This window comes from Scyliorhinus torazame, chromosome 3 (genome assembly GCF_047496885.1).
Source record: "Scyliorhinus torazame isolate Kashiwa2021f chromosome 3, sScyTor2.1, whole genome shotgun sequence".
NCBI lineage: Eukaryota > Metazoa > Chordata > Chondrichthyes > Carcharhiniformes > Scyliorhinidae > Scyliorhinus > Scyliorhinus torazame.
Window position 1 is genome coordinate 254638660 of NC_092709.1, and position 21769 is coordinate 254660428.

Here is a 21769-nt window from a genome sequence, read left to right on the forward strand (position 1 = left end):
ATCCACTAATGTTGCTCACCGAGGTGTGTGTCCTCCTGCTCTATCCTCTGTTGCACCTGCGATCTCCAGGACCTGTTCCTCGTGTTGGGTGAGGACTCTGATATCAGGTACCCCCCTAACCCCCACCCCGGTCATGTCTCGTTACCTCCTGTTATGGGCGACCTTCTCCTGCAGGGACAGAAGCAGGGCATTGTGAGCCTCATGCTTGCTGGATCAGGGAGTCTGCAGCAGATGGCATGTGAAGGGTAGCTAGCGGACCTAGACATGAAGAGGTTGTTGGTGGGAGCCAGGGGGTTCTGAGGAACAAGCACGAAGATCGGTGTGGGGAGGGTGCGAGATATCAGCCATTGATTTGTGGGAGGGGTTGTAAATTTGAGGGGCGGCAGGCCAAACTGATGCCAGGAGAGAGGTGGTGACTTACCCTTGCAGCTCGTTGTTGGTTTTCTTCCGACACTGACGGCGGTCCTCCGATACAAGTTGCCCACACTCACTGCAGCTGCTACTGCCTCCCAAGCGGCATTTCTGGCCCTGCTGCTGGGCCTCCAACCCCCTTGGGGGTCGCATCCATCGTACCCGACAGCCTGTCCAGGTTGGCATCATTGAAGCGAGGGGCTGGTCGGCATGCTGCCATTCTTCTTTCTTCCGAGGGAGCGTTTAAAAGCAGCTCCCGCTTGTTAGCGGCGACTGGGGCAGGAGTATGGCGAATCAGACGGCGAGTGAGCCCAGAATGGCAAGAGGCTTGTGGGGACTCATTTTCAACACTAAGTGCCGTTAGATACCGGTCGCGATCTCGCGGCCCTCGAAACTGCCCCACCAATCACGCCCGAAATGACGTTTCAAATTTATTCTGTTTGATTGCAGCCAATATTTGCAATTTTCCCCATCTATTACACCAAACATATTTGTACAAAGATACCAAGAACAAAGACACCTCATAGTCTTCATCTTAGTTAAAGATTTTTGAGTGACTCCCTTCTGATTTTAACATGGTTGCGGGTGATTCATGTTAATTCTTTCTCTGTGTTTGTTCCCTTTTTGTTTTACTGCTTCAGGTGGGTTTTAAATGAGTTTCTTTCCATTGTGTCTCTTGCAAGTTAATACAGCCTGAGTGTTCATATTTAACATTTACCTCCCTTTCTTGCTCCCTTTTTAATTTTACTCCGTGTCATGCACCTCTTACAATTTTTTCCACATCCCTGCTTTGCACAGATACTTGATACTGCTCAGAGGGTTCAAAGAAGTGAAGCTTCCTCATACTAAAGTGTGGCATTGTTTATTTTATTTTATTATATCTGTGTCACGGTTTCCTCCAAATATTGATCATTCTTAAAGGAGCCGGGTCCCCTCCTTAACCCGTTTGTTTTGCTCTTTGGTGTCTGTGTACCTTTCCAAATGTTTATGACAGATCTCGGAAGCCTTCCCAGGGAGCACCATTGGAAGTCACTACCTTGCTTGAGGTCAGTGACAGATCAATGGTAGCAATGTGAGTCATAAAACCATGCATGAAGGTGCAGCTCACAGTAAGGTTTTACAGGAAATATTAGTCTCTTTGGACCTACAATCATGGTTTTATTATTCAAGGGTAGGCTGCAAAACAATATCTCAAAATTCCCATTGTTTAGTGAAATCAAGCTTGCGTTAAAAAAAACTGTTACAATTTTCAATTTATTTTTTCATAACTATAATATTGTACGTTAACTGTCACTCATTGCAGCACCAGCTTTAAGATTTTTAATAGTTCAGCTTCTAACATATAGATGAAAAGCAACATACCAGTTCCACTGTGCGCCTAACTACAATCAGATACAGCAGTGGCAGTACTTTATTACTTCCATGCTATCAGAGCCTCAGTACATTGAATAAATTCATACCATATGTTGCCAACACTTATTCAGTAATTGACTTTCTGCATTAAATTTTCTTCATGAATATATATTGCACTCCTGATTAATACTATATGTTACTCTGTTGAATTTGTTCAAGTTTCTTTTTTCATCTAGTCAATTTGCCTCTAAGCACAATGTCCAAATAGAGAATTAACTTGTTTTTATTTAGTGTAAATCAATAGTTTTCACTTCCCAGACCAAAGAGGAAGAGATGCATAATGGTTAACAGTGCTGTCCTTAGATAACATTACGGAGACATAAAGACCCCGCCAGCAAGGTGCAGAACCGTTGGAATTAAACTGCGGAAACTTGTTATTGCACGACAACCCAGAAACTTTCCTTGTGGTAAACCAACATGGTGTCTTGCCCTGGATTTGCAAAACAGTCCACTTGGCACTGACATCATGAATGTCTTCTTTAATCTGTCATGGAGAAAGCTTCCCTTATTAAGACACAGCAATCAAATTGAAGCAATACTCCATCAACACTTATTAAGTAGCTCCTTTTTTTCGCAACGTTGTCTTATTTATGGGCACGCCTTGAAAAAAACACTTCATGTCTTTTTCCATTCTTCTCGGAAGGGTGGTATTAGTTTAACTTCTGCATCTTAAATTACTGCTTCGTGTTACTGTATAGTACCTGCAAAATGGAAATGTTCCGTGAATTCTTGCCAGGCCTTTTTTCCTCTGGGTTATTTGATATCCTTTGTTGTACGAAGGAAAGAATGGCTTCGGGGATTAACCCAATAGCAAAGGAGTCGCTGCATGGTGTTTATACCATCATTTTCATTTAATTAATTCTTTTTAGTATCATTTTGTTCATAACTGTAACATATTTTTCATTTATGTCAACATCTACCAGATAAAGCTAGTAAAATGTGACAGTACATAAAAGAGAGCAATCATGATTTAATTACAATCTGAGTGCACGATCAGCTATATTCCTGTTAATATGAATATAGCACAGCTAACACTGAATGGGAGCAATTGACATTTAATTAAGAATTTAATGCATAATCAGTTGAACCCCGGTTAATATGAATAATATTTCACATTTACTCTGAATTTTACAAAGCTACAGCAGCAGTTTACAACAAAGATGAAGCATGAAAATTTAATTTTTGGTCAAAATGGAAAGCCTTCCCCTCACTGTAGCTCGCCCTTCGGTTTTGAAATTGTATTATATCAAATAGCATTCAGACTCTCACAAATACCTTCAGCCAAAAATGTTGCTTGGATGTCCCTACTCAGCCTTCTCCAGCTATATATGACTGTCCAGTCAATTTGGTTCACTTTGCTTGAAGTAGCTGGGTGCTCAGGACACAGAAACGGTAATCGTTTAATGAAGATAAAAATGAAGAAATGTGCATCAAAGCAAAGCCACTCCACTGGCTAAGCTATTTCAGAGCATCTAACATACTGACGTCAAACCAGCAATGTAGAAAATTGCCAATGTTTCTCCAATCACAAAAAACAGTCTAATCTAGTGAGATACTACAATCTTTTTGCCAATCACCAGTAAAGTGATAATCAGAGTCATTCAATAATGTCATCAAGTGACGGTTAGTCACCAATGACCTAACTATTGCTCAGTTCAGGTTCTGCCAGTACCATTTGGCTCTCGACCTCATAACAGTTTTGAACCAGACTTCGATCCAAGAGCTGAATGTTAAAGGAGAGGTGAAAGCAACTGGCATTGACATCAAGGCAATGTTTAGAGTGAGTATGGCACCGGGTTTCCTGAACAATAATGAAGACAATGGGGGTCAGAGGGAAACTGCTCCAGTGGCTAGAGTCCCATACCTAACAGAGTGAGAGGATTACATTTATTGGAAGTGAGTCATCAAATCCCCAGAATTTGAGGGAGGTGGGATTGGTCTAACCATCTTCGGCTGCTTCTTTAATATTTTTTTCTTAAGGTTAGGAGTGCAGCTCAAACTGATTAGTTTACAGTGTTCAGTTTCATTCACAATTCATCAGACAAAGTAAGACTTTTTGTTATCCTAGAAAAGAATCTCAATAATATCCAGATCCATGAAAACTAGTGGCAGAAAACATTTGTGCAAGTATGCTCAATATGTTTGTGTTAATATTTTGGAGGTAAAGTTTAGATCTAAGTAGGGCGGCATGGTGGCACAATGGTTAACACTGTTGCCTCACAGCGTGGGGACCCGGGTTCAATTCCGGCCTTGGATGACTGTGTGGAGTTTGCACGTTCTCCCTGTGTCTATGGGGGTTTGCTCCCGGTGCTCCGGTTTCCTCCCACAGTCCAAAATTGTTCAGGTTAGGCGGATTAGCCATTCTAAATTACCCCTTAGTGTCCAAAGATGTGTGGTTTAGGTAGGGTTACGGGGATAGGGTGGGGGACTGGGACGAGGTGGGGTGTTGTTTCAGAGGGTCAGTGCAAACTTGATGGGCCAAACGGCCTCCTTTTGCACTGTATGGATTCTATGGAAAATGAGATTAAATGTAACTAAAGCAGCGTGGAATCAATTCCACATTAAACTTTGAGGCCATGTTGACTTACGGAGTTAAGAGCTAAAAAGATAAGATCATAAAAATGAGATGGCTTACCTTACTGGAGAGCTGGAGACATGGGACGGGATTCAGTGACAACGGTAAGCCCGGCGCGGATCCGGGCACAATGGGTGAGTTGCACGAATGTCCCAAATCGAGCTCCTAGTTGGGCCAATCGGGAGTCACCCGATTCACTCCATGCAGCATGATCTGGATCCCACCCTCGCTGAGCACTAATCGCTTATTTAAATACCCGGACGGCGGATTCACCCGGATCCTGGGATGCAACGGCGCCTGGGAGACCACGCAGGGCGCTGTTTAGTACTGCTCCACACAGCACCGCAGGGAGGCAGTTTTGCAGGCCATTGGAGACTTCAGAGTGGTCGGGGACAGGGCATGGTGGTACCCTGGCACTCTCCTTGCACCCGGCACATTGGCACTACCAGCCTGGCACTCTGCCCAGGTGCCAGAGGTTGGGCCGGGGCCCAGGGGGGGCTTGCCAATTGGAGGGGGTGAGGGGGGGTTCACAGGAGCCTTGACAAGATTTGGGGTTGATAAAGCCGGAGGAGGCTTGAAAAGGGGTCGGGAAAAGATCTGGGTCGCCGATTAAAATGAGGGCGTGATCTACGAACAGCCGTTCCTGCTGGCGAGATCAGCTCACCAGCAGGAAATCATTCTGTGCGGACTTGGCAGGGAGAAACTCCCTGAGGCCAAAAAAAGGCAAAGTGCCATTGAATAGCTGGGTGTTTCTCAGCACTACAGCCGCCGAGAAAACCCCCGCTAAAGTCCCAAAAGTGGACTTTAACATTTGTCTGCTGAATTGCGCTGACTTGTGTCTACATTACTTGCAAAGAAGTACAATTCAAAGAAGTGTTTTGTTTTACAAGAGCTAAATTAGTTTAAAAGAATTGAGTGAACCTTAAAGGCTACATTGTTTTAGAGATTGATGGAACTTAAGGTTCCATTTATTTGTCTTTACTACATGGAGTTTGAACTTCATGTGGTTTGCAGCTCAGAAAGAAGCCTGGTTGGGGGTGCGGGGGTTGCATTAGCAGGCTCCAGACAATTAGAGCTCAGGAGAAGTCCTGGAAGCTGAGAAGGTAGTAGAAGGTCACTCGTTCCATGCTGGTGAGAGTTAGAGTTCAGAAGAACCTCTGTAAGCGATTTATAGTTTGGTGCAGCCAGGAGACTGGAGTTCAGAGGAGTCCAAGGACTGTGCCAACTTAATGAAGTTGGCAGTCAGCAAAAGAGTCAAAAATGAGCCGAAAAGACGTTCTGGCCTTTGCTTCCCTGGTAGAGACGTTCTGGCCTTTGCTTCCCTGGTGGAGACATTCTGGCCTTTCCTTCCCTGGTAGCCCGGAGGCGGATACCATTAGCTTGGAGGACTCAAGGGCCCCGGAGTCGGAGACCTGGCTATCGGACATGGCAAGCTTTCTCTGTTTGGAGAAAATCAAGTTCGCCTTGAGAGGGTCACTATTAGGGTTCGCCCAGAGGTGGCAACCATTCATCGACTTCTTCGTGGAAAATTAATCGTCAGCAGGGGGGGGGTAGGTAACGTAGATTAGGGAGTTAGTTAATGGTGGGACCTGTTGGGGAGGGAGGTGGTATTTGCACTATGTTTATATTCTCATGTATGTTGTTTATATTGCTGCTGTTACAACACCCAAAAAAACCTCAATAAAATGTTTATGAAAAAAAAAAGAGCCGATAATTGCAGGCAGGAGTAGAACTTGTAACTCCCATGTGACACAGTCTCAGGAGGAGAGATTGAACCATTGGGAGCCTCTGAAGGGAGTTAGCAAGATTTTGTTACTCACCAAGTCACTGACATCTGGGTGTGCTTTTGAGAAAACTGTTGTGGTTGCATCTGATATTTGATATGCAATGTGATGTGTTCAACCATAGTTTGTTTGTTAATTCATATTTATGTTCATAAATGCTAGTGTATAAGATAGATATTGTAAATTGTTTTACTTTGCTGACTGTGTATATTAAAGCTTTGTTTGTTTCTTTAAAACCATGGAATCTTATGGTTTTATTCTGTTAGGGGGTAACTGGGACTTGAACCGTTGTCCATTTTAAACAATATGTTACTGGTGCCTTACTGGATCGTAATACCAACTACATCAATACACTGACTACAAGAAAGAAACAGAGGATGTGCACTCCATGAGAAATGGCTGGTTTCCTGACCTCCTAAAGCCTCTCTAAAGGCTGAAGTCAGAAATAGAATATTCACCAGTCCCTGTTATGGGTGAAACCACAACAACACTCAAGAAGCTCAACACTATCCAGAACAAAGCAATTTGCTTGATTGATATCCATCACTGAATTCAACATTTACTTTCTCTACAACCGAATTTGCAATGTAGCAATTCAGCAAAGTTCCTCCGATGGAATCTTCCACCCCAACAAACTCCCCCACCAAGAACGCAGTTAGCATTTTGTGTAAATACCATCATCTCTAACTTCCTCATTAGGACAAACATCATCCTGCCTTGGATATTTACCATCATTTCTGCATTAGAATCGTAGAATCATATAATCCTACAGTGCAGAAGGAGGCAATTCAGCCCATTGAGTCTGCACCGACCCTCTGAAAGAGCACTATACCTAGGCTCACACCCCTGCAATCCCATGTCCCCACCTAACTTGGACACTGAGGAACAATTTAGGATGGCCAATCCACCTAACCTGCACATCTTTGGACTGTGGGTGGAAACCGGAGTACCCGGAGGAAACCCACGCGAAGATGGGGAGAATGTACAAACCTCACACACAGTCACCCGAGGCCGGAATCTAACCCTTGTCCCTGACGCTGTGAGGCAGTGGTGCTAACCACTATGCCACCATGTCGCCCAATAATGTCAGTGTTGTTCAGTATTGTCACTGGGTCAGAATCCTGAATTGCCGCCCATCATTGTAGAAGCACTATCACTAGAACTGAGGTTCTGACACCTCCCTGGCAAGACAGAATGTAATATATTAATATCTCTTGGGATACAAAGTCTCAGTGACCTTCCTGAACGATAGCACTCATGACAAGGAACAAGCGTTCTGAGATGAACCCTTGAAGTCAGAACCAAGGCCTTCACTATGTGTCACATCACTCCCTGTACATTTCAAAAACTGGAGGGAAGACTGTGGCATAATGGTAATGCCACTGGACTGGTAATCCAGAGACCCAGGCTAATGCCCTGGGGGCATGGGTTCAAATCCCACCATGGCAGCTGGTGGAATTTAAATTTGATTAATAAATCTGGAATATTAAATTAGTCTCGGTAATAGTGACCATGAATCTAATAGTGACCATGAAGCTATCATTAAAGAAAACCGATCTGGTTCACTAATGTATATGAGGAAAGAAATCTGCCAATCTTATCTCCATACCTACAATCCAGACACACAGCAATATGGTTGACTCTTACCTGCTTTCTGAAATGACCCAGCAAGCCGAGGGCATTTCGGATGAGCAGCAAATGCTGGCCTTGCTAGCATTGCCCACATCCAATGAAAGAATTTTTTAAAACTTTAAATAGCATTACAAATCACCAAACACTTTTACTAACTCGACAGCAATCAGTCAAAGTCAATCAGCTGGTGCAAGGTCCTTTCTGCCACTGAATCCATGTCCAGTTGTATTAAGATAAGGCATTCGCTGGAATGTTTAGGTTGAAATTGGCCCCAATAGTGTCAAATCAGCATAATATGCTGGCTGATGTCACAACCTTTCTGTTCTGCACACATCTAGTGTTTACTCTCTATGGTCCACACTAGCACCCTTACAAAAATGTATTTTTGTATCACAAGCACCAGAAGTAGCAGAGGACACTTTGGACCAGAAATGGCACCCATAGTAACAAAGATATAAGCGCTAAGCAACTGTATTTTGTGGCCAAACTGTTTACATTTGACCCAAAACAAATACAGTGCATGGTCTACAATGATAAGCACACCTTGTACATACAAATTCTAATGATCACTGTTAAATGAAGTTGATCAATGCTAGACTTACTAAACAACAAGAGCCACCACCTTGAGATTTGTTACTTTCTCAACTCCCAGAATGCTTATTATTTCTCATGCAGGAAAAACGAGCCAGACATATTTTCTCAAGATGCCATAATTTATGGTCAGCTAACACTTTGTGTCTTCATGCTTAGGTCTTTCCAGGGGCTTCCCTGTTCAGGTTGGAACAACTTCATGGTTGGCAAGTTGTGGATTAAAGCCACATTGTGTTTTTCTGAATCATCAGTCAGACTTTCCCCTTTGCATCTTCTGTATTTCTGACATTTTTCAATTTGCCTCAAAAACAAATACTTATGGTTCCACCCTGAAATGTTCGAATCTGTGTTTGGCAGACACACTTTGAAGTCAATCGCTATGTTTTGGTCATGTCACGTGAAGACAGCAATTTACACGAATAAAGGGTAAATAATCACTGCACCGCAAACTATTAACTGATAATGGAATCGACACACAGGTATACTCCAAGCTGAAGCTGGGACTGAGTTCAAACGAGACTTAAGTTTGTGCATCATTCGCATGTTTTATTCTCAAATGATTATTCCAGCGTTTGAAAGGGTTAACTACTTTAAACCAGCCGGATGGCTGAGTTTTGATCATATTCTTCAGCAAAAATTGTCGCTGAGAATTAAAAGAAACACACAAACAGATATTTCATGATTGTGAAGACTGGACCACGCACTCTTATATGAGATGGGAATATTTTGTTCTGCAACGTTTCTGCTAGCTTCTGTGAAACCCTGGGGCTCTGTAGCAGCAACCATTGGAAACACTGTCCTTACAGCTTGTCCAATTGGAGACGGTTTTCACCCTGTGTTGACTACTGAAAGGCGGACTAGTGGGCTATGAGGAGAGGGTCACGGAGAGAGAGCCACGAGGAGAGGGACACGGAGAGAGAGCAATGGGGAGTGGGCCACAGGGAGAGAGCCATGGGGAGGGGGCCACTGGGAGAGAGTGCGATGGATTAAATGCATATTTCTAATGTTCTTTGTACTCCAACACTACATACACAGAATGAGATGAGAAGTAATGTTAAATAAGAAAATATAAACAGATTTATTGGTGCCAGGAAACATTAAGAATATCTGTTCATGTTTAGACAGGATTCTATTAATAATTCCATGTCACTGATCAGAACTTTGGAAAATTTGATAGAATTCCTTTTATGTTCTTAAATTTATAATTTTATTTTCATATTTGCTTTGGGTTTTTTATTTACCTTTTGTTTTCACTTTCTCTTCGTATTCAAGAATATCTGGCTGTTTAAAAAGAAATCAAATGAATGGAATTAAAAGAGAATTTTACTGTGATCCTGCATTAAAGATTTTGAGCGCGATCGAACGGCTTAGTTGCACCCAACGTGACGAAGCCGCTAAATCTCTCGAGATAATGAAATCTCACGAGATGTCACAATCTGAATCTCACCCTCACTGGCTATTCGGCTCATTTAAATATGCATGCACCGCATTCTCCCGGCGCCTGGCAACTAAAGGCCTCCTCCTCAAGGCCTGGACCTAGCACCATTTAATACTGGTCCACACAAGCGAGGATTAGGCGTAATGGTGGCTGGGGAGTTTTCTAGGTCATTGCAGACCCCTGAGTGGTCAGGAGCATGGTGGCTCCCTTTGGCACCCAGACACCTTGGCAGTGCCAGGGTGGCAGTGCCAAGGTGCTGGCCTGGTGCCTGGGTGGGAGTACTGGGGTGCCCGGGCGACAGGTTGCCAATATCAAGAAGTGGGCCATGCCAATGAAAGGGGGGGGGTGAGGGGGGTATGAAGGGTACGGGATGAAGGGCAGGTATGAAAGAGCTTCATAAAGGTTGGGAGGTGAAGGGTGCGGGTCCTGAAAGGGGGAGGCCCAAAATGGAGGGTGGAAAGGCCTAAAAGGAGGGTCCCCAGTGACCCCATAGCGGAGTCTACTCACTTGGATGTGGGGGGGGGGGTAATGCCCACATGTGCATGGGTAACATTGCCCATGGGTGGGAGGCATTTAGGGCCCTTAATCTCACTTAGAGATCAGGGCATCCTTTCAAAATGGTGGCCAGATCTCTGAGGAGCCAGTCTGGCCAGTGAATTCAAATCCTCATTGCTGAAAACATTTCGAAGTGTGGGCTAGACCGGATAGAAACTACCCAAGGTCCAATAAAATGACTCTGGGTGCGATCTAGCCAAAAGAAAAGTCTACGCTGTGCGGGATTAGAGAGGTCGACCTTGCTCTCTAACGTTACTCTGTTTTTCTTTTAGTCCTCAATGGGGAACGCTCCATGAGGCCACACATTGTATCATTTCCTGCACTGAGGAGCACCGACGAGCAGACCTTATTAGATCTAGCGAGGCGTAACGACTGTCGGGAATCCAGGAAGAGGCCTCTCCTGGGATCTACTGGCCGCGACCCATCCCAATTATGATGGGATGCAGCTGGTAAATCGCATCTTGAGAGTGGGTAAATACCGGTGTAGATCTCACCCAAAAAGCCAGCAAGAAATAGTGCACCAAACATGCCCAAAATTACACTTTGGAATCTTTTGGTTAAATTAAGCCCTTTGTTTTCTCTTCAACAAGATTATATAAAGAGTCTTGGACCTCACATTGCTGTACTGTTGACGTATTCATCTTAAGGCATTTGTGTTTGTCACCAATACTTAATTTACTGCATTCTGGAAGCCTAACATCACTGTGGCCAGAGTGTGCTCAATAGTCATGCTATTACATTTTCCAAAAGAATTTTGGTTCACCAATGTGAAGAGAAAGACTCAGGCCAAAGTTCTGCAGAAAGTTTGCTTACTTTTATAAGTACAACCATGGAGCACAACCTGACCATATTGAGACAATGTGACCCATAATGCACTCTGTGAATGGACTTCAATGGAAGCCCCTGATGGTGAAACACTTCAATTGTCCAAGGTGGATACTTCCATCACTCCGCACTACATGTTTTATAAACTTCAAACAGAACACATTATATAAATATTACCTTTTTTAAGATGTAAGTTTGGATAGCTTGTGATGGGTCATATGATATGAAATGAAATGAAATTTGCTTGTCACAAGTAGGCTTCAAATGAAGTTACTATGAAAAGCCCCTAGTCACCACATTCCGGCGCCTGTTTGAGGAGGCTGGTACGGGAATTGAACCATGCTGCTGGCCTGCCTTGGTCTGCTTTAAAACCCAGCGATTTACCCCAGTGCTAAACTAGCCTCTGCAATTTTATAGTATAAATCTTTCATGGTATTGATAGCACTAAAACATTGGTGATACACTGTTTTATAAGGACTGGAAAGTTATACCATGTAATGCACTATCTACTGCTGTGCAGCTGAGGTGTGTCACTGTTAAAATCAATCCCTCAATGTCAGCACCTCCATGAAAGAACAATTTCAGTGAATGATCAGAATTGAGGTTCAAGGCTTCCTTATTTTGGCATTGTTCATATATAATTCAAGAATTTTGCTGAAACATTGCTGAAACAAGGGTGGCATGGTGGCACAGTGGTTTGCACTTCTGCCTCACAGCTGTAGGGACTCGGGTTCAATTCCAGGAGCCTTAGGTCTGTATGAAGTTTGCACTTTCTCTCTGTATCTGTGTGGGTTTCGTCCAGGTGCTCCGGTTTCCTCCCACAATCCAAAGATGTGCAGGTTAGGTGGATTGGACATGCAAAATGGTCCTTTTGTGTCCAAAAGTTTAGGTTGGGTTATGGGATAGGGTGGAGGCATGGGCTTAAGTAGGGTGCTCTTTCCAAGCACCGGTGCAGATTTGTTGGGACAAGTGGCCTCCTTCTGCACTGTAGGGATTCCATGATTAGGTTGCATAGCATTCGGATTTTTAGCACAAAGGTGCTGTTTAGGTAGAAAATGGCACCTTCTGTTCACGATTCTGAGTAGGTCATTATCATTGCAGCTGGAAGCATAGGCCAGATGTATACAGCGATGGAAGATTATGACATTAATCAGTACATAACACTGATTTCATGTCAAAACTGCCATTTTCAACACGAATGCTCCAACTAACTTCCTCGCATAACCTTGTAAATGTGCTCCGTAGCAGGATGGCCCTCACACCCCAATTTTCAGTGCTATTTAAAGGGACCCAAAGCTACTATCTGACTGATTCCACCAGCTGCTGTTGAATTAGTGGAAGTGCTTTTAAGTTGCTGAAGTCTACAGAGAGTGATGGCATACATATGGAAAGTTTTCAATCTGACACCTGGAGCGAAATTCTCCGGAAACGGCGCGATGTCCGCCGACTGGCGCCCAAAACAGCGCAAATCAGACGGGCATCGCGCCGCCCCAAAGGTGCGGAATGCTCCGCATCTTTGGGGGCCGGGCCCCAACCTTAAGGGGCTAGGTCGGCGCCGGACGAACTTCCGCCCCGCCAGCTGGCGGAAAAGGCCTTTGGTGCCCCGCCAGCTGGCGCGGAAATGACATCTCCGGGCGGCGCATGCGCGGGAGCGTCAGTGGCTGCTGACGGCATTCCCACGCATGCGCAGTGGAGGGATTCTCTTCTGCCTCCGCCATGGTGGAGACCGTGGCGGAGGCGGAAGGGAAAGAGTGCCCCCACGGCACAGGCCCGCCCGCGGATCGGTGGGCCCCGATCGCGGGCCAGGCCACCGTGGGGGCATCCCCGGGGCCAGATCGCCCGCGCCCCCCCCAGGACCCCAGAGCCCGCCCGCGCCGCCTTGTCCCGCCGGTAAGGTAGGTGGTCTAATCTACGCCGACAGGACAGGCATTTTAGCGGCGGGACTTCGGCCCATCTGGGCCGGAGAATCGCGGGGAGCCCGCCAAGCGGCGCGATTCCCGCCCCCGCCGAATCTCCGGTGCCGGAGACTTCGGCAACCAGCGGAGGCGGGATTCACGCCAACCCCCGGCGATTCTCCGACCCGGCGGGGGGGGGTCGGAGAATCTCGGCCCAGGATTCTGCTCCAACAACTTGCACCCAATTAAAGGTGCAGTTATTTTTAAAATAATAATAGTGTTTATTAGTGTCACAAGTAGGCTTACATTAACACTGCAATGAAGTTACTGTGGAAAGCCCCTAGTCACCATATTCCGGTGCCTGTTTGGGTACACAGAGGGAGAATTCAAAATGGCCAATTCTCCTAACAGCTTTTTTGGGACTTGTGGGAGGAAACCGGAGCACCCGGAGGAAACCCACTCAGACATAGGGAGAACGTGCAGACTCCGCACAGACAGTGACCCAAGCCGGGAATCGAAACTGGTACCTTGGTGCTGTGAAACAACAGTGCTAAGCACTGTGCTAACATGCCACCCACCTTTTTAGAGTTTTAATACAACTGAGTGGCTTGCTAGGTCATTTCAGATGGCATTTAAGAGTCAACCACAGTGTGGGTCCTGAGTTCGTTCTCTAAAGGGTACACTGAACCAGGTGGATTTTTCACCAATTGTTTTGTGGTCATCATGAGACTTTTAGATCTAGATTTCTATTGAATTTGAATTGCTGTGGTGGGATTCGAACTCTGAGATTCTGTATTTCTAATCCAGTGACAATCCCACTACACTAGTGCCTTCTTCTGATGTGCTCTTTGTTAGCTGTTGGGTAAAATAATTTCTATCTGTAGACAAACATAAGAAATCAGAGGAGGAGTAAACAACGTGGCCTGTTGAGCCCGTTCTACCATTCAATACAATCATGGCTTATCTTGGACTTCAACTCCACGATACCACCTAAACAGTAAGCTTACCACCTATACAGTAAGCATGTGTGAAACAGCAATAACATGTAGTTGGTGGTCATGTCCAGAGGACATGTTCAAATCCCACCATGGCATCTGGTGGAATTTAAATTCAATTACTAAAATCTGGAATTGAAGGCTGGTCTAATCTCAGTGATGGTAACCTTGAAACTATCGTCGATTGTTGTAAAAACCCATCTGGTTCACTTATACCCTCTCGTGAAAGAAATCTGCCATCCTTGCCTGGTCTGGCCTACCAACCTCCAAAGCAGCTGCACTGCGTTTGACTCTTAACTGCTCTCTGAATTGGACCTACGAGCCATTCAATTCAAGGGCAATTAGGAATGGGCAACAAATTCCGACCTTGCCAGTGATGGCCACTTAGTATCATAGTTTCAGAGAACTTACACTGCAGAAGGAGGCCATTTGGCCCATCAAGTCTGCACCGGCCCCTGGAAAGAGCACACACCTCCATCCTATCTCTGTAACCCAGTAACCCTACCTATCCTTTTTGGACACTCAGGACAATTTAGCATGGCCAATCCACCTAACCTGCACATCTTTGGACTGTGGGAGGAAACCGCAGCACCCGGACGAAACCCACGCAAACACTGGGAGAACGTGCAGACTCCGCACAGACAGTGACCCAAGCCGGGAATCGAACCTGGAACCCTGGCGCTGTGAAGCAACAGTGCTAACGCTAGCACCAAAATGACCTTACTTTTAAGGCCAGCAAAAACCCTACAGTAGCTTTTGCCTGACCAGATATTATGATCTTCATTCAGTAATGTTGGCTGGCTGATGTTTTCCATGTGCACAGAATCTTTTTAAATTAAGAGGTGGAGCTTGGCAGGAGGTGTGGGTAAGGCCTTGCCATGAGTGAGCAGAGTAACAAAATGGCACCAACCGCACCACTAAAGACACACCTTGGAGACCATCATCAACAAATGCTATGGAGATGATTCTATTCATGTGACGGAAGAGATGGCTTTCGTGAGAGGGCAGAGGGTGTGGTTGGGCGAGAAAATTAGAAATGTGTTTTAAATTTGGCAAAATTGAATTGGTGACACAGGAAGGAAGAAATCTAAAGATGAGAATCTTTCACCTTACCATTGATTCCCATCAGGAAATTCTATAGTGATTTTAGCAGATCAATTCTAGCTGTGTGTGCTATGTGCTTATGTCAGTTTGTATCAAATTGATTGTCTGATGTAAAGCTAGCTCACTGATGTGGAAATGCTGAACTGGCAACTATTTAATACTTATTACAAGACAATGAAAAATAGTGTCTACAAGCAATAACTATAAAACACAGCTCTTTACTTCCTCTGGGGTGGCTTAACTGGGACTTTTATTCTTACAGAAAAGTATTCCCAGAAATTTCAACTATAATCTTCTGGAATCCAACTGCTCAACTGCCTTCTAAAAGGCACACTGAGGAATGGATCAGTACGAAAGAATAGCCCCAAGAGGCACTGCCTGTGGGTTACTATGGTCTTATAGAATTCACCATTTCATAAACTCTTCGAACTCACTTCTTAGAGTGACATTCCTATTTATTTATGGTTATGAAATGCTTCGAGATAGCTTTTGCCACAAACCACAAGTCGTAATAATGGCAACCAAGAGAGATGTCTTTCACATATCAATTGTATTTGTGGCTGTACCTTTAAAGCACTTGCAACCGCCAGACCATGTACTGCAATCCTGTTCTGCACAATATGTCTGACATTGAATTCTCACTGTTGTCAGCAAATGTACTGAAATAGATACAGTGGAGACTTGCTAAATCAGACGTTTAAGATTAAGGGCATCTTAAATAGGTAATGCTTCATTTCATTTGTAGGTTAGGGCACAATTTAATAAAGCCTTTAGTTCAATTTGCTTATAACACAATAATGTAAAATAAATCATTATATTTCCTGAAAGTGCTCTTACAATGATGAAATTGGCCTGCTGTTCTGTAGACTCTGTGGGAACAAAATTGGATAGTCCCTGCAAATGGGCACAAATTGATACGTTTCATTAACCTCTGTCCATTTCTTTCGATGCAGGTAGCGCTAAAACTTTGTACTGCCAACTCATTATCATGATTGTCGTATACAGCCAGTGCTAAGCTCAATGTTGAGTGGCCACATGCCTCAGCAGGGGCCCAAGCTCATCCAAGTCTAGCAGTTCTTAAAGCTAGCCTGCAATGCCGAATGCCAGCTTGCACCTCGCAAAGAGGAGACTGAAATGGCTGTAAAACCAGCCTACCCAGGAAGTACAGCAGACAGTGTTGTAAAGAGCATGTGCCAGTGTCCTCTGAAACAGCACTGGAGGTCTTGCTGCAAGACATGAACAGGAGGAGAGCGAGAATCACCAATTTTAATTTCCATTTAACTAACAGGCTTGAAGCCTGATTCTCCATACCCCCCTCCCCACATTATGCACCAGCCCCCTAGTGGGAAATCCTCCAGGGGGCTTTGGTGCAAGTTTGCCCAACCATTGCTCTGACGCAGTGGATGCTGAGGTGGGTCAAGTGGGTCAGAGCATAACTGAGCTGCCCCCAAAGTCCATCGGAAGCCATGCTCTGTAAGGCAAATGCTTGCCCATCCCCACCTGCTGACAAGTGCAGGCATCCTGCACCCCCCCCCCACAGCACGCACGCATGAGGGTGACCTGAACCCCCCCCCCAGGACCGCTCCAGCAGACTCCCATCAAACCCCCCAACAGAGACCCCCAACAGAGGCCCTCACCAGACCACTCATCAGACCTCCCATCGAAGACTCCCATCAGAGACTCGCATCAGAGACTCCCATCAGAGACTCCCATCAATCACCTCTCCCTGAAAGCTGAATAGCAATCCAGGCAGTAGAGTGAAAAATCATTGCATTTTCACTTACCCTTCCCTAACATCAGCTGCCTTGACAAAAATGTTGAAAACATCAGCTATTACAAGTGTCAGAGGCTTCCTCCAAAGCCAAGTACACTTCAAAGAGCTTCAAATATCTTGATAGCCATTAAACTGTAAATCTTCCATTCAATTTCACAAAACAGGATCTTGCATTAGCCAGTGATTGACAATTGTATTGGTCCAGACACAGCTGCGTGGGAGGTTTATTTATTTATCTTTCCCTTCATGCTTGAATACATCTCAGTTATTCAGCTTTGATGTGAACCATATGTTCATAACCACTCTTGCTATGATTGACAGCTCCTCACCACATAAATGGAGTTATGTGATTTCACTTCCTCCTTTTCTCAGTAGAAACTACCTGGCCTCTAGGTTTGATGGGGGTCGCTGACAGGGGTCTCTGATGGTGGTTCTGATGGGGGGGGGTCTCTGATGGGGGTGGTCTCTGTTGGGTCTCTGTTTGGCTGGGTCTCTGATGGGGGGTTTTCTGCTGGGGTCTCTGTTGGGTGTCTCTGATGCGGGGTCTGATAGGGATGCCTGATGGGAGGGGTCTGATGCAAGGCCTGGAGGGGTTGTGAGGGGCCCAGGTCACACTCATGCATGTGTGCTGTTGGGGGGAGAATGCCCCTACTTGTCAGTGGGGCGGTAGGATTTGCATTGTGAGGGGCGGGGGTATGGAGCCCGCTGTCAGACCTCCGTATCAAGCCATCCGTTCAAAATGGCCGCCCAATATCGGGATCTGGCAAGCTTTCCCTCACACATAAATTAGCACGATGAATGGGAGAGACCAGGCCCCGCTCCTTGTACCAGCCAAGAGCAGTAGCGATTCTCAGCGGGAGGGAACACAGAGGCTCCAGAATGGAGAATCCAGGCCCTGATATCCACTAGGGACCAGGAGGCCTTCCAGACAGATGCTACGAAGGCACCATTACTAAGACTAGCTTTATATTCCACATTTTGGGGTGCATGAATGCCAGACTGGGTAACCATGACTAATTTCCTTCCCTGAAAGATATTGGTGAACCAGATGGATTTTTACAACAATCGATGAAAGTTGTCATGGTCACCATTGCTGAGACTAGTCTTATATTCCAGATTTATCAATTGAATTTAAATTCTATTAGATGCCATGGTGGGATTTGGTCCATGTATCCAGAGCATTAGCTTGGGCCTCTGCATTATTAGCCCAGCAACTTTACCACGACAATACCATCTTCTTGCTCTTTTATACACTAACTGATTTTTAACTACTTTCTGAATCTGTCCTGCCATCAAAGCAAAATACTGCTGATGCTGAAGGTCTGAACTAAAAACCTAAAGTGCTGGAAAACTCGGCTTTTTTGTCAGCATCTGTGGAGAGAGAAGTAGATTTCATGTTTCAATTTTAATAGAACTCAAATGAGGGTTCCAAAGAATTATATTGGAATCAAAATGTTGACTGGAATTTTCTGGCCCCTCCCTCCTGCTGGTGGGACCTTCCGGTCCGGTGTTGCAGGTAGCAAACCAAGGGAAACACCTTTGACAGTGGTGGGACCGGATGATCCTAACACCGGCCAATGGCAGGCCCCTCCGCTGCCACAAAACACAGCATGGTGGGATGGGAGGTGATTTGTTATGTTCTCGGTGTAACATAAGCGTCTTCCTTGTGGTGCACTTGACAAAGGAAGGTTCAGACGTGGAGATAACTTCAACATGTTTATTACACTATTTACGCTTGTATTACTCGGGTTCGACACTACTGCTAATCTACTATAGCTACCCTGACTGACTAACCAGCTGCTGCAATCCACGTGGTGGGTGTAATATTGAATCAACCCTGTGTCTGTACTCACTGACTGTCTCCACTGGAAAGAGGCAGATCATGTGTGTGGTGTCCTTTATATATGGGTTGGTGTAATGCCCCCCTGTGGTCGTGTCACCACCTTGTGTATCGTGAATGTCCATTGGTCGTATCCTATCTACATGATCTATTGGTTGAGTGTGTGTGTGATGTCACTGGTGCTCCCTCTAGTGTCTAGCTAGCCTACATGCATTTACATTGATGTACATCACCACAGGAGGGTCACGGAAAACCTGGCTCATTAACTCTGTTTCCCTCTCCACAGATGTTGCCTTCAATGATTTATATACCTATGCACCCAAATCCCTCTGCTCCTGCACCACTTTGAAATTGTATTTTTTTATATTGTCTCTCCTACTAAATCACTTCATATGTCTTGACATTGAACTTCATCTGCCGCCTGTCTGCCCATTCCATCGACTTGCCTATGTCCTTTTGAAGTTCAACACGATCCTCCTCACAGTTCACAATGATTTCAAGTTGCATATCATCCACAAATTCCTGAAATTATGCCCTGTACACTGAGGTCTAAGTATTTATTATATATATTAGGAAAAGTAAGAGTCCCAACATTGTCACCTGGAGAACTCCACTACAAATATTCCTCCAGCCTGAAGAACATCATTTCACCATTACCCTCTGTTTCCTGTCACCGAGCCAATTTTGTATCCATGTTGCTGCTTTCCCTTTTATTTCATGAGATTAACTTTGCTCACAAGGCTGTAATGCAGTACTGTATAAAATGCCTTTTGGAATAGCATATTATCAACATCACCCTCATCAACCCTCGATGTCACTGCCAGTATGTTAGTTACAAGATGGACTTCAGGAACTCACCAAGGCTCCTTCGGCAATGCATTCCATACCTATGACCACTACCATCCTGAAGGAAAAGGGCAGCTGATGCCTTGTGATGCCACCACCTGGATGTTGCCCCCCAAGCCACTCGCCATTACATTGAAATATGTCACTGTTCCTTCACTGTCGCTGGGGCAAAATCCTGGAACTCCCTGTCCTACAGCACAGTGGGTGTACCTATACCACATGCACTGCAGCGAGGCAGCTCAGCACCACCCTCTCAAGGGCAATTAGGAATGTGCAATAAATGCTGGCCTAGCCATGAATGAATATTTTAAAATGAATTGTTTTTGATCATCTCTTGTATATGACAGAATGGAGGAGGACACAGCTGTAATGGGGCCCAGTAACACATTGCCTAAAGGAGTTTGAAATACCACTTGAATAAAGCACTTCTGAAAGAAACATCATTCAGACTCATTTGGAAAGATGTTCCTGAAAGCAGGGTGGGAGGAAGTCGGTTTAGCTCTCCACAGATGCCAGCAGACCGGCTGCGTTTTTTCCAGAACTTTCTGCTTTTATATGAGAGACAGAGAGTGGAGGGTGTTGGTCAGAGCACAAAGCATCTGCAAGGGTAGCTCCAAGAGCCTTCTCACTTGTTTTGCTATGTTCTGCTTAGATAGGCAGCTAACATCCACACACAAGAGGACCAGGATAGGCAAGAGGCCGTCCATTCTGAATCCGCTAACCAGATTAAAATGTGTACCCTACACTTCTGTTTGTTCACCAGAAACCCCTCCTGGTGCTCAGGTGTGGCAACCCTGGTGAACTAGTGCTACCCAGACCTGGAATACCTGACTGGGAAGTGACGCCCATAATATCTTCCACGGGAGTTCACTTCTGCCATCTACATCCCACCCCAGGCAGAAATGAAGAAGGCATTGATGAATTGTACACCGCTATAAAACACAGTGAAACAGAATACCCAGAAGCTTTGTTCATCGTGGCTGGGGACTTCAACCAGACCAACCAAAATACTGCCAAAATTCCACCAACACATCTCCTGCCCCACCAGGGGCCCCAACATCCTTGGCTACTGCTACATAAACGTCAAAGGCACCTACTGATCCATCCCCTGACTGCATTTTGGAAAATCAGACCGCAAGATTGTACTCCTTCTCCCGGCATATAAGCAGAAACTTAAGCGGAGAAATCCAGTTAAGAAGGTCATGCAGTGCTGATCTGAGAAAATAGAAGACGACGTGACTGTTTGGAGTCAGTGGACTGGTCCATATTAAAGAACTCAGCAGACAACATTGACAAGTATGACACCACCGTCACAAACTTCAGCAGCAAGTGTTAGAAGATTGTGTGCCAAAGAAGGTAGTACGGGCGTTCCCCAACCGGAAACCATGATTTAATCGGGAGATCCACTGAAGTCCAGGTCTGAGGTTTTCAAGACAAGTGACCCTGATCTACACAAAAAAATCTGTGTATGATCTCTGCAAAGCCATCAGGGATGCCAAGAGACAATACCAGACTAAGCTGGAGTACCCAGAAAAACGACATGGACTCTTGTCAGTTGTGGCAAGGCTTAAACAACATAAGGGGCTACAAAGCAAAGTCGAGTAGAATCGCTGGAACCGTGGACCTTCCGTAATGAACTCAATGCATTCTATGCTCATTTGAGCAGGAATCATAGAATTATAGAATTTACAGTGCAGAAGGAGGCCATTCAGCCCATTGAGTCTGCACCGGCTCTTGGAAAGAGCCCACACCTCCACCCTATCCCGTAACCCTTCAACCCCACCTAACTTAAGGGCAATGTAGCATGGCTAATACACCTTACCTGCAAATCTTTGGACTGTGGGAGGAAACCGGAGCACCCAGAGGAAACCCACACAAACACAGGGAGAACGTGCAGACTCCACACAGACAGTGACCCAAGCCGGGAATCAAACCTGGGACCCTGGAGCTGTGAAGCAACTATGATAACCACTGTGCTACCGTGCTGTCCATAAGCCAACAAACCGTTGTCAACTGCAGAAGCCTTGGAAACACCCATTACCGTCACAGCCTCAGAAATCAGGTTGGCCTTCTTAAAAGCAATGGGCCTGA

At 45.3% G+C, this 21769-nt stretch overlaps 1 long non-coding RNA gene across 1 annotated transcript in view; it reads right to left on the minus strand.

The window, feature by feature from the left end:
* Nucleotides 1-1696: 1696 nt before the first annotated feature.
* LOC140409594 (uncharacterized) overlaps nt 1697-21769 on the minus strand; it is a 28242-nt gene continuing 8169 nt past the window's right edge. The window contains exons 2-4 of the long non-coding RNA XR_011940416.1: nt 9648-9687; nt 3100-3199; nt 1697-2525 (exon numbers count right to left, since the gene is read on the minus strand). This is a non-coding gene — a long non-coding RNA (uncharacterized lncRNA). The remainder of the gene's footprint in view (nt 2526-3099; nt 3200-9647; nt 9688-21769) is intronic.